Here is a 12,167-nt window from a genome sequence, read left to right as displayed (position 1 = left end):
CCCCTCCAAAGACCTTTAGTCAATTTTTCGGCAGTTGCTCGGTCCCCCCAGTGTCAGTTCACCAAGCTCTACTCCCTCAGCAGAGGCCTTTTTCTTGTTTTCCACTAACAAAATTGAGTCCTTTCCTTATTAAAACCCTTTCTTCAGTCTCCCAGATTTTCACCCCTTCCTCTATGTATTCTCCTTCAAACAACCTTCCTGTAACCCAAGCTGGCTCCTTGGACTAGCCCTCTTTCCAAACCCCATTCTCTAAAAACTCTTATGTCCGCAATGAAGTTGACTTACTGCTCTTGTGATCTGATACCAACCTCCTGGCTCAAACTCCCTGAAATCGGTCTATTTCTGGCTCTGTTGTCTATAATCAATCTTCCACTGGTCTATTTATATACGTACAAGCCGTAAAGCCCGTTACAAGGGGTGCCATTTATGTAGTATGTAATGAAATAGCCTCACAGTCAAGATGTTTTATGTTTGAAATGTTATTTATTAGTTCCTTAATGTAATTATAGTTTATATTTACAGTACACTTCTGTAGACAATGTTTTTGGTGTAAACAGCATTAGATCCTTCGATTAATGTACCTTGTTCTAATGTCTGTTTAACTAAAACTTTTACATCAGAAGCATTTTTTACTCTTGAAAATGTGACATATAGCTGTCCGTGGCTGAACACAGGGTTTGGTAAATAGATTCCCACCTTGTGCAAAGTTTGTCCTTGTGCTTTATTTATAGTTATGGCAAATGCTAAATTCAGTGGGAATTGACGTCTTCTAAGTTTAAATGGTAATCCTGAATCTGTTATAAGGTCAATTCTTGGAATGAAGACTGTTTCTGTTTGTTCATTGTTACTTAACGTTGTTGCTATTATTAAGTTTGGTTTTAAGTCTTCAACAATCAGTCGTGTTCCATTACATAACCCTCCTTTAGTGTTGAAGTTTCGCAGTAGCATAACAATTGCTCCCTTCTTCACTTTTAAAATATGAGGTGCAGTTCCCGATGGACTTAAAGAATTGAGGAATTCTACTGGGTAGTCACTGATGTCATCTCCATCTTCACTGATGAGATCGTCACAACTTAGATATGTGTGTTCCTCCTCTTCTATTTTGCTTAATACTTCAAGATTTATTTCATTGACTTCTTCATTTTTTGGTGATAAAATAGCAATTTTTGAATATGCTGTAATATGTTTGGATGCTAATGTTGTACCAAACGTATCTTCAATAATATTGTTGGTTAAAATAGCAGATGGAATTTCGATTATGTCTTCATTGAGGCCCACAGTGTTGGTTAATTGTCCGTTACCAAGCTTAGTAAGCCAGTTACTATAAGTTAAGTCTGTACATCTCATATTTGTTTTCAGGTTCAATTTTGTAAAGTGTTTCCAATTGTGATGAAACTTTAGGGAAGACTGAACTACTTCTGAGGAATTTGCTCCTGGTATTACAGGTAAACATTGTCTGAAGTCACCACCCATTAATAGTAGTTTTCTGCCAAATGGAAGAGTTTCATCACATGTTATTTCCTTCAGCAAACGATCTACACAATCAAGTGCTAAGCCAGGTGTCATGGATGCTTCATCCCAAATGATTAGTATGGATTCTTTGATAGTTTTTGCATCTTGTGATGTCATTTTTATACCTGATACAGATGTATCGTTGTGTTAAAGGTACTTTAAATTGTGAGTGGTAAGTTCTCCCAGATGTTAGAAGATTAGCTGCAATTCCTGTAGATGCAACTACCAGTACAACTTGTCCAGTACTTCTAATGTAACTTATTAGTGCTCTATATAAATGTGTTTTTCCTGTTCCACCTGGCCCATCTAAGAAGAAGCAGTTAGTTTGCTTTGTGGTTGTTATTGCTTGAAACGCTATTCTTTGTTCATGGTTTAAAGTTGCTTGCAATTGTTCAGATACTTGTTTCTCAAGTTGGACATCAATTGCATCTTTAAAGTGTAAAGGTAGGTTTGGCAAAGGTATTTGCAGAGAGAAGTCATTGCATGTTTTCCCATGTGTTTTCAAAATTTCTTCTATATCTCTTAATGCATATGTTTTGCAGACATTGCAGAGAATGTTAAATAAATGTCCATGTTTTGTACAGTAGTCTTCAATTAACATTTCTTGATGATTACCCCATAAAGTGGACATGTCAGTGAGGCCACTGAAAATACAAATGTAGGCAAATAACTCCCTTACACCTTTGGGCATAGCAGTTTCTGTAGCATCATTTAGTGTATTGTTCCAGACATTTGGATCGTTTGTCAAACCTCTTGCTTTAGCTGCATCGAAGTATGTGTCATATTGAATACCATTAAATGTTTTTAGAAATTGAAAAGAGGTTACTCCTGGAACATGTAGCAGTAGCAATCTTAAGAAATAGCGTTCATTATCATTGATGCTTACAGGATACATTCTTCCAATTGTTTTTCCAAATCCAGCTTTCCTAGGTTTCCATTTACGTTGTTTTGCAATGAATACAAAGAGGGGCATAATCGAACGCAAACGCCTATCTCCATAGGCGTTTATCTCCGAGAACGGGTCCGTGAAGGGGCGGGCCGAACCGTATTTTCGAAAAAATGGACGTTTTTTAGCTGGGCGTTTGTTTTTTTTTAGCGATAATGGAAACTAAAAACGCCCAGCTCAAAAACGTCCTAATCCGAGCCATTTGGTTGTGGGAGGGGCCAGGATTGGTAGTACACTGGTCCCTCTGATATGCCAGGACACCAAATGGGCACCCTAGGTCAGTGCGGTGGACTTCAGAAAAAGCTCCCACATGCATAGCTCCCTTACCACGGGTGCTGAGCTCCCAACCCCCCTCCCCCAAAACCCACTACCCACAAATGTACAACACTACCATAGCTCTTAGGGGTGAAGGGGGCACCTACATGTGGGTACAGTGGGTTTTGGAGGTCTCCCATTTACCAGCACAAGTGTTACAGGGATGGGCCTGGGTCCACCTGGCTGAAGTGCACTGCGGTACCTACTAAAAGTGCTCCAGGGACCTGCATACACGCAGGCCTCTAGGACTTGTTGCTGCTGTATAACATTGGCACACCAGTTGACACCTGAAGACTAATCTCTCTGAAAACGTCTTTTATTGGAATAACCGTGTTTACTCACAGTTAACTGCAGATCAGAGGTTGTGCCCCACTGGCAACGAGTGTCCCTGGTACTGAGATTAGCAGTAGGTCAGAGCTGGCAGAATGCTGTACAATGCCCTCTTTCAGCCACATTCAAGGTAATAACTAAGTTCTCTAATGTGGCTAACACAGGAAAGGGAACTAAAACTGGCTTACAAAAATGGCCACTACCGCATGGACTACAACAGGAAACACAACAGGGCACACTCTGACCCAGTAGGCAGGGGGGAAAGCACCATGGGAGAAGAGCCTACCAACTACCAACATCATGAGACTGTAACACAAGCTAACACAATACCCTACATCCACCACAATGCAATGCTGATGTGACCCTGTACTGCACCCGAGAGCCACATCTGACCCAGGGAAAGGCTGTGACAGGATCAAACACATTCTGCTGTCATGGAGGTGAGTACGGCATTTGAGGCTGGCATAGAGGCTGGAAAAAAAGTTTTTAAAGTGGGGTTTTGTTTGGTGGGAGGGGGTTAGTGACCACTGGAGGAGTCCGGGGAGGTCATCCCCGATTCCCTCCAGTGGTCATCTGGGCAGTTGGGGCACTTTTTTGGGGCTTGTTTGTGAGAAAAAAGGGTCCAAAAAAAGTGACCCAAAATCGCGGTCGAAACGCCTTTTTTTTCGATTATCAGCTAAAGACGCCCATCTCTCCTCAGCTGATAACCACGCCCCAGTTCCGCCTCCACCATGCCTCCAACACACCCCCATCAACTTTATTCGTTTCCGCAACGGAGTGCAGTTGGAAACTCCCAAAATCGACTTTCGATTATACCGATTTGGGCGCCTTTGCGAGAAAAATGCCCATCTCCCGATTTGGGTCGAAATATAGGCATTTTTCTTTTTCGATTATAAGCTGGATAGTGTTCTGGTATGTCCGTGTATTTGTACACACATGCTGCTTCATTTTCTTGATTAATTTTAAACCATGCAGTTAAAGTAGAGTCTTTTTCTTGTTGCAGAGCAGTGAAAACACTTTGTAAATTTGGTTGATATACAACAGTTTGTGCTCCTTCTAGATGGATTGCTAGTCTCATTATTGAGTGGATTTTTGATGCATACCAAATCGAAATATTCTCCATATAGCCTCTGGAGGGCTTACGTAACGTGAATCAATATAAGTTTGTACTTCATCTACTGTCACATTGATTGACATTTGCACAATCTGTGCCTTTAAATGCATATTTGAATAAGTATTTTACGCTTTTGAAAGAAGCACAAATTTCCACATTTATGTGGCAATTGTAACGAAGTGATAAGTATGGATTGTACGGAACAACCCAAGTGTTATCTGTGCTATGTTTACCAACTATGGTTGTTTCTAATTTTCTTCTTTTATAAATAGGATATCCGTCATCATGTGCAGTTGTTTCATTTTGAAACTTCTTTGGAAACCCTTTACATCACTTTCCATTAACTAAGCATGGTGAATTTGGATTTCTGTCATCCCGTGGTCCATGTATCATAGTTGTTTTGATAATGTTGAGTAACGTAGGGTGCAGATTAGCATCTGGTATTTCTGCGGAAACTAATTTATTGATTGTGACTACGTCTTTTGGTTTGTCACATAAAGCCAAAGTAAAGATCATATGTCATGTGGTAGTCCTCTTTTTTGAAACTCAATTACTTGAACGTAGGCGTTCCAAAGATTTCATCCTTTACAATGTCGTCCATAAGTTGTTTAAGTTTCAGTTTAAATACCCTAGCCACTAAGTCGGGTCTATTTTCTGCTGTTTCTGTATTATCCATGTTTTCTGTCATTTCTTTCCATTTAGGATTACATGTCATCGTAATGAAAAGGTCTGGTTTTCCATATCTCATTGTTATTGCCATAGCATCTTGGTAACATTGTTGCATGTTTCTTGGACTTCCAGTAAACGTAGATGGTAGAATTATGCGTTTACCAACATTTTGTGCATCAGCATCATCTTCAATATAGTTTAATTCATTTAGTTTTTCTGCTCGTAGTTCTTTTTGTTTGCTTCTTATGAAATTCAGATCATTGCTTTCAGCTTTTACATAGGCATCGACAACATATTGTTGGGTCAAGCGTCCTGCTCTTAAGAATGGATTAAAATTGTCTCTAATTTGGAAATAATATGAATAGTATGTTTCAGAGATACTTGCCTTGAGCTGTGAGTTTTGACATTGTGTAACGCTAAGCCAATACCCCAACTTTGTTCACCATTTGGAAATAAAAGGGGATAACAAAGTGCATCTAAATTTCTGTCTCTGTAGTCTGTTCTACTTGTTGCACGTACATTTCCGTTTGGTCTCAAGTGAACCAATAAGTCTCTGTCGATTGGGGGTTCTCCCTCGGGGCTGACAAACACCATAGCAACCTCATTGCAACGTTGTGCATTGTATCGTCTTGGGTCTGTATTTCTGTTGTTCAAAATTCTCATATGTATAGTGAAAGTGTTGGCATTATTAGTTTGTATTTGTTTCTGTTCTTTTTCCACCTCATGCATCATTTTGTATGCTCGTGCTAAAGGATTAGACCCAATAATTTTGGCTAACTGTTTCATTACATGTGGTTTGCAAGTTTTATTTGCAGGATTGTTCATCCTTTCCTCATTTACAAGACATTCATCTAAAATACATAATTGAGCATATTTAGGTTCTTTATCTTCTGGTGGATGAATGGTTCCTGACAGATGATACATTTGTCCGTGTATTTTAAAACAGTATGGTCCAAAACCTTTTGGAACATTAATATGAGTTCCTACAGATACGAAAGCTAATGCGCTATTATACGATCGTATATTTTGCATGAATATTTTTCAATCAGGATGTTGTCCAGTCATGAGGTTCATAATGTAATCATTGGTACTTATAGCTGGTAAATCAACAGATCCTTTATTGCAGCACACATTAAATTTTTGGTCGTTTGGGCGCTCAGTTGTAAAATGTTTAGCTTTGCAATGTTCACAGATGTCATTTAAAGTTCCCAGGTAGCTAATTGATATATCTTTTTCTTTAAAGGTCTGTAAGTCTGTTAAACCTTGTTTTGTTGTCATTGAAATGTGTAGTAAGCGATTTTTAAGTCTTGATGTTTTATGTCTCTCTATTTCTGCCTGTCTTTGCTCTTCATTTCTCTGTGATCTTAATGTCCGTACTCTTTGTATGTCTGCTTGTCTTTGTTGTGGTGTTCTTTTTTGACATCTATTTTTTTTCTTTTCTGCTTTTATCCTTTTTTTTGTATTTGATTTTCTGTACAGCCATTTTCATGTTTTCTTTTTTTCATTGGTCCCATATGTCTTCAGTTATGCAGATTGTGAAGAAAAAGTGTGTGTGTGCGCGTCTATTTGAAAGAGAGTGTGTTAATGCGTACAGAGAGAGAGAGTGAGAGTGTGTTTGTGTGTGAGAGAGACAGAGTTGTTAGAAGTGTCTATGACAGTGGAGGTTCACTGCCTCCTAATAGGCTGTAGTTTAATTTTGTATTAATTTTTTTGTGTGTGTGGGATAGACAGTGTGTGTCTGTGTCTGATTGACTCACAGTGAGGAAGTGTGTGTGTGTGTGGGTGGGTGAGAGACAGAGTGTGAGAGAGAAGGTGTGTGTGTGTGTGTGTGTTAAAAAGACAGCGAATGAGAGAGTTCAGAGAAAGAGAGAGAGATAGAGATAGTGTGTATGTGTGTGTGTGAGTGTGAAAGAGTGTGAGAGAGAGCTGCTATTAGTTGCTGTCTCAGTGGAGGGTCAGATGTTCCTTATAGGCAGTGTTCTTTTTGTGTACTATGTTTTGTCTGTGTGTGTGACAGAGAGAGTGTGTTTTTGTGTCAGAGATAGATAATGAAAATGTGTGTGTGTGTGTGAGAGACAGAGAGTCAGAGAGAGTAAAAGTGAGTGTGTGTGTTTATGTTAAAGAGACAGAGTGTGAGAGTGAGTTCAGACAGACAGAGATAAAGAGAGAGAGAGTGTGTGTGTATATATATATATATATATATACACACACATATATATATATGTGTGTGTGTGTGTTTGTGAGAGAGAGAGTGAGCTGTTAGTACTGCCTGTGACATTTGTACTTTATAGTTCCCCCCTCCCCCCGTGTGTGCCTCTTTCAGAGACAGTCAGAGTTTGTGTGTGTGTGACAGAGAAAGAGAGAGAATACGTGCGTTTGTATATGACAAAGAGAGATGGAGAGTTATAGAGAGAAGGTGTGAGTGTGTCTGTGTGGAAGACATTGAGAGAGTGTGAGAGTGAGTTCGCAGAGGGAGAGAGCGAGAGAGATAGAGAGAGAGTGTGTGTTCAACAGAGAGAGTGAGAGTGTGTTTTTGTGTGAGAGAGAGAGCTGGTAGGAGTGCCTGAGACAGTAGAGGATCTGTAGCTCCTTTTAGGCAGTTGTTTATTGTATAAAAAAGGGTTGTCTGTGTGTGTCACAGTCAGTGTATGTGTGTCTTAGAGAGACACAATACAAAGTACGTGTGTGTGAGAGACTGAGAGACAGTCTGTGAGTAAAAGTCTCACGGTGAGGTAGTAGTACCTGCGTCAGTGGAGGTTCAGCTGCTCCTTATAGGCAGGTTTTTATTCTTATAGTATTTGTTGCTTCTGTGTGTGAGAGAGAGAGATGTAGAAAGTGTGTGTGTCTGTCAGGAATAGAGAGACAGTGTGAGAGTGACTGTAGAGAGTGAGGGTGAGACTGATACAGAGAGTTTGTAAATGTATGTGTGACAGTTTGTGTCAGCTGTTATTAATCCCTGTGGCAGTGAGACTGTGAGTAAAAGTCTCACAGTGAAGGAGTAATACCTGCGTCAGTGGAGGTTCAGCTGCTCCTTATAGGCAGGTTTTTATTCTTGTAGTATTTGTTGCTTCTGTGTGTGAGAAAGAGATATGTAGATAGTGTGTGTGTCTGTCAGGAATAGAGAGACAGTGTGAGAGTGATTGTAGAAAGTGAGTGAGGGTGAGACTGATACAGAGAGTTTGTATATGTATGTGTGACAGTTTGTGTCAGCTGTTATTAATCCATCTGGCAGTGCTTCTCCTTGTAGCAGTATTGCGTGTTGACCGTTTTAAAGTGTTTAGCATTTGAAATGGGCGGGTGTAGAAGGTGGGTGTGGTGATGAATATGAGTGCTGTAGGGTTGATGATTAATTAGGGGTTTGCACTTGCTACTGATTTGAGGGCGTGCGCAGGAGGTGGGTGTGTTTAGGAACATGTGCGTGTTTTTGATTGGCTGGCTGTTGTGGAAGACATGGGATATTTCTAAAGCCACTTGTTCTTGTTCACATTTGCTGAGCTTTTTTAAAGGGAGGGACATGAGCAGGAGGTGGGTGTGTTCATGAGTGTGTTCGTGTGTACGGGGCTGCCGGAGGAGGTGGGATCGAGACCTCTCAGGAAGGGATAGCGGTTTGCGGATGTGGGTCGCTGTAAGCTGGCGTTGGTTGTGGACGTGCAGTGTTGTAAAGTGCTTAAGATATTCTGCTTTTGGAGGTGGGTGTGTTCAATAGTGTTCCGGTGGAGGGGGGTTGGTGGAGACCTCAGGGGGAGAGCGGTAGCGATGGCGGGGCGGGGCAGGGATGTGTGACGTTGCGCACATGGGCGGTAGCTGGAGGTGAGTTGGAAAGGGGTTTGGATTTAGGGTGTTGCGCGGTGTGATCGGGGCACTTAAGATATGCTGTTTGGTGAGTTTTGTGTGTTCGAGAGTGGTCAACATAGAAGGCCCGTTTGGTGGGGGGCCAGCAAAGACCTCAGGGGGAGAGCTGTAGCGATGTCGGCGGGGTGGGGTGGGGCGGGGATGTGTGACGTTGCGCACATGGGCGGTAGCTGGAGGTTTTACTCTGTTACATTGTCCAACAATGTCTGAAGCATTCTTCTGCGCATGTGCGGCATGTCGGTCACTCGTCATTTATATAGTAGGATGGAAGATGGCTATAATCCATCCCATTTTGAAAAAAACAAATCTAGATCCTTTGGTTCCAGATCACTACCATCCAGTCTCCACCTCTCCTACATGTCTAAAGCAGGGGCATAGCTACGGGTGGGCCTGGGTGGGCCCAGGCCCACCCAATCTGAGCTCAGGCCCGCCCAATTTATCCTGATTAACAGTGTGAGTACACACAGCCTTTGTGCTGTGGCTCGCTCTCTCATCCACATGCAGCCTGCAGCCCTCCACTGCAGCCAGAAGCTCTTCTCTGGTCCTCCTCCACAGTACCAACCTTTTTTTTTAAAGTGCTTCCTGATCCAGAAGTCTGTCGTAGCGCGGCGCCACACACTTACTGCCCTTCCTGCAAGTCTGACGTTCACTTTCACTCTCTCTGCCTTGTTGTCTTGCCTGAACCCCTCCCCCCCCCCCATGCACAGAAAGGTGCCACAGTGGCGCACAGGAAAGTCTTCCAGCTTCCAGACCAGTATCGCTGCTGTCGCGCGCTGTGGTGGATAGGGCCGGTCTTAGGCCTCGCGCCTAAGGGGGCCCCGTGGCACGCCACAACTCTGCCCGCTCCGCTCCCACAGTACCAGCGCTCTCAGCCCTCAGGACGGTTGCTCGGTGCGTCGCCTCTTCTTCCCTGGGCTTCAGTTAGCTCCTTTTCCTTTTGAAAAGACGTGCGGAGTTGTACACGGCCGCCACCTGTCCCTACCTGTCCCCCCTCCAAAGCCGCCAAACATGTCGAACTCGAACCTCAGCAAAAGCACGGGCAGCAGCAGGAACACCAAGGTGCGCATTCGGGCCTTTCCTGTAAGTAGTGACTGGAGTGGGCACTGCAGAATGGGTGATGGACATACTTGTGATCACCGGGTTGTGCTGCTCTTGATGGGGTGGGGAAGGCAGGCGCTTCCAACTGGATCTCCAGGCCCGGTTACTGTTTTATTTGGTGCTTGATGGACCGATGTGGTGTTCTGTGAGATTATTAAAAATAAATGCGTGTCCATCTGTAAAAAGTCTAAAGCTGTTCCAGTTGGATAAGCCTTAAAAGGTGGAGGAGAAAAGATTTTGCTTTCTTTTTTTACTTATTTGACAGCTTTTTAATTTATCTGAAAGCTTCCCCATATCTAGATTTAAATATCATGAAATAAAAATTGAACATCACTAAAACAGCTTAAAAATTATTATAGCTGGTAGAAACAGCAGTTATAATCCCTATATTTTGTGCTTATTTTTCTAAGCTGGTTCTATACAATACAGTTGGAGAAATTTCAGTGAGAATATCCTGTTTCTTGATCTTAACTGTTCATCTGTTTCTGTAATCTGCCTATGGGAAGCCTGGTGTTATAAAGATGGAATATATTGAAATTAAATGGAAGTAGAATTAAACTCTGCTTTCATTGGGGGCACATGGAATCACATCCAGTGGAGCTTGCAAATAGTGTCCAAGTCTGATAATGTGCTATCTTGAATAGAGCTAAACAAGAATGTCACTGGTAACACCAAACCAGTGCTCCAGGGGACAGCAATCCTTTTTATTACCTCCGTGAAAACATTTAATGAAGCCCTGGGCGTCCAGTAGTTCAGGATTCGGGGCTCTTAAGATAAGTTATTTTTTGTGACTTGCATCTTTTTAGTGTAGCTAGCCATTTTTGGTTGGAGTTAAGACTTAAATTTTGTTTGAGCACATCACTATACATGAATAGCGCGTTGGGAGGTGGTGGAGAGGAAAACGGTAACGTAATTCAAACATGCGTGGGATAAACATAAAGGAATCCTGCTCAGAAGGAAGGGATCCCCAGAAGCTTAGCCGGTGATGGGAGGCAGGGCGAGTGGTCGGGAGGCGGGGATAGTGCTGGGCAGACTTATACGGTCTGTGCCCTGAAAAAGACAGGTACAAATCAAGGTAAGGTACACACAAAAAATGGCACATGTGAGTTTATCTTGTTGGGCAGACTGGATGGACCGTGCAGGTCTTTTTCTGCCGCCATCTACTATGTTACTATGTTACTATCTGATGTCTGTTTTGGTTACTTGGTGGCCCTTTACTAGGTGAAAACATCTCTGCATGAATAGAGGGGGAGTCCCATAGCCAGCCCCTCCAAATGACACTGATTTTAAAAGGAAGAACGAATTAGTACTATAATCATCAAACTAATACTTCCTCTTTGTACATCCATATGCTGCACAAGCCAGCATGTTTGAAAATTAATTGAGATTAAATAATGCTACCAACAATAGAGAACAACAACAAGAATGTAGCAGCTCATAGGTTTGCTTGAATACATTTTTCCTATGTAATTATATTGCAGGATCCTGCCATGTGTGTTGAGAAGTTTGCCGTTGTAGTAGACCTATGTATGGTCAATTTTAAGATATGGGATAATGTAATCATATTAAAAATATCAATTTTTCCATTAAATATGTATGTGGTTATGTTGATGCGGGGCAGCTGTTGGGCAGACTACTTAGAAATCCATTATCAAGGGCATTCGAAGGCATTATTTTGTAGTATCACAAGAAACACTACTATATACACAGTGCCCACCCATATTAGTTCTGGGCCCACCCAAAATCTCAGGTCTGGCTATACCACTGGTCTAAAGCCCTGTGAAAAAGTCATTTTTAAACAGCTTTCTGATTTTTCTGAGAAAGTACTTGCATTGTACCCTCGCCAATCTGGCTTCAGAGCGCATTTCAGCATGGAAGCAGTTCTGGCAGAACTACTAAGTGAAGTTAACTCTCACTTTGACCAACACAAAATCATCCTACCTGTCTCCCTTGATCACTCAGCTGCCTTCGACTTGGTCAATCAGTGGTGTGCCGCTGCCAAATGCTGAAACTCTAGGTTGATGCCTAGTACGTCTTGTGGTAGAAGAAGCTTTGTGGGACCCTTTTACTAAAGTGTAGTAAGTTTTAGGCTTCACTGTGCTTCAGCAGGAAAAATTAACCCATGGTAAGTGTAAGTCTGTGTGGTAAGTGTTGGGGGTGTGTCTTCTATGTCCATTTCAGTTGCCACACTAAAATGTTCTTTACCATGCGTTACTGTTTGCATTTTTCATTGATGCGCTTAAAAGGAGGCAGTAAATGAACCCGTACCATGTGCTAACTGCAGTGAGAAGTCCACAACCATAATTCGCCCAGTTCCCACCCCTAATGCAG

Source organism: Microcaecilia unicolor, chromosome 3 (assembly GCF_901765095.1).
Source record: "Microcaecilia unicolor chromosome 3, aMicUni1.1, whole genome shotgun sequence".
Taxonomy (NCBI): domain Eukaryota; kingdom Metazoa; phylum Chordata; class Amphibia; order Gymnophiona; family Siphonopidae; genus Microcaecilia; species Microcaecilia unicolor.
Note: the sequence above shows the minus strand (reverse complement) of the source record.